This window comes from Myotis brandtii, unplaced genomic scaffold, assembly GCF_000412655.1.
Source record: "Myotis brandtii unplaced genomic scaffold, ASM41265v1 scaffold157, whole genome shotgun sequence".
In the NCBI taxonomy this organism is placed as follows: Eukaryota; Metazoa; Chordata; class Mammalia; order Chiroptera; family Vespertilionidae; genus Myotis; species Myotis brandtii.
In genome coordinates this window covers 5,617,815-5,619,237 of record NW_005355708.1, presented here as the reverse complement: position 1 = coordinate 5,619,237, position 1,423 = coordinate 5,617,815, and the positions used below count along the sequence as shown (strand labels likewise).

Here is a 1,423-nt window from a genome sequence, read left to right as displayed (position 1 = left end):
CGGCCTCCCCCCGCCCCGCCCGTGCAGACAGAACCTCTTCGTCCCGGCAGCCCTCCGGAACTCCCGCGTCCCTGCAGGAGAAAGGGAGGGTGGTGGCCGCAGCCCAGAACTCAGCCTCCCCAACCTCCTCAAACTCTAGCTTTGCCGGGATTAAGGGAGTCAATCCCTGACGCCACAGACCAGGTCAAGGACAAGTTCTCCCCCGCCCTCCATCCCCCTCCAGGGCGGGGATTCACCCCCTCCCTTCCCGGATGAAAGGTACTAAATAGACGCGAAGGGAGGGGAGACGGCGGGCCCCGGCCCCTTGATGTTCCGGTTGAACAGGTGCTGGTGAAAAGGAGGCGGTCCCGGCGGAAGAGTCGGCCAGGGGGGGCAGTGCGCGGAGGGGGGGGCCGTCTCCTCCAGCCTCAATCCCCTGCGGGTCTTCCCCTCCACTGCCCGGCCGCCCATCCCCCGCAGGAAGCCTTCCCGGCCGAGAGGTCTTTGAAGTGTCGCTGATGCCCCCCAGAGCTGCCTCCTCTCCGCCGCCACCCCACCGCCCAGAGAGGGCGTGTGACCTTTGGTCTCTGCGGGTGTCAACACCCCTTTAGGAAGTTGGGCGGGGGGGGGGGCGGTCAGATTTCGTCCCCTTTGCCCACACGGGTCTTGGGGATGAAGCCTTCAAGCTGACACCCCCTCTCTTCTTTCCAGATCCAATTTCAGGGGCTTTAATTCCTTGGGGGGGGGGGCTGTGTGTGTTTGTTGTGTGTTTGTGTGTGTGCCTAGAGGTCAAGGGTAGCTGGTCTGTGACCGCTTCCGTAGGCGTGAGTCTCTAACTTGCGTGGGTCTCTAAGCTCCTGTGGGACTGGACCTGGGTTTGTCTCTCCCTGGGAGGGGCGGGTGGTGTGGCTGGAGGAGGCTGGGAGTGAGGGTGTGTGTCTGGGTGCCTCGGGGTGTCTGCAAGGGTGACGAGTCCCGGTGCGTGTGTGTCCGTGAGCTGGACCGGAAGCTCCCCGAGGGCAGGAATACCTGTTTTATTCGCTGCGCTACCCAGCGGCTGCACATAGTAAGCATTCAATAAATACTTGTTAAATGAACAAATGTCTGCGTGTTGGAGCGTTTACCCTACAGAATGGCCTCCGAGGAAAGGGCGCACGAGCGGCCATCCGAAGAGCCCCAGACCCGGAGGGGCGAGCGACTCCCAGCGCCCCTTCCCCTGCTCTCCACCCCCAATGTCCTTGGGGTTGAGAAACGGCCGCAGAAACGAAGAGCTGGGAGGGGGAGTCTGGAGACTCGGACCCGGAGCCGAGACCGAAAGACGGGCAGAGGGAGGGCTCGGGAGCGCCGAGTGAGAACTACAGGAAGGAAAAGAAAGAGGGAAGAGGAGCGCGGAGCCAGCGAGCGAAAAGCTCCCTACCAAGCCGGGCTTTGTTCCCTGAACCCC

The 1,423-nt window shown here is 63.0% G+C and overlaps 1 protein-coding gene across 1 annotated transcript in view; it reads left to right on the top strand.

The window, feature by feature from the left end:
* Positions 1 to 1,423, top strand: part of MLLT6 (myeloid/lymphoid or mixed-lineage leukemia; translocated to, 6) — a 44,107-nt gene that overhangs the window by 15,979 nt on the left and 26,705 nt on the right. The window lies entirely within an intron of this gene.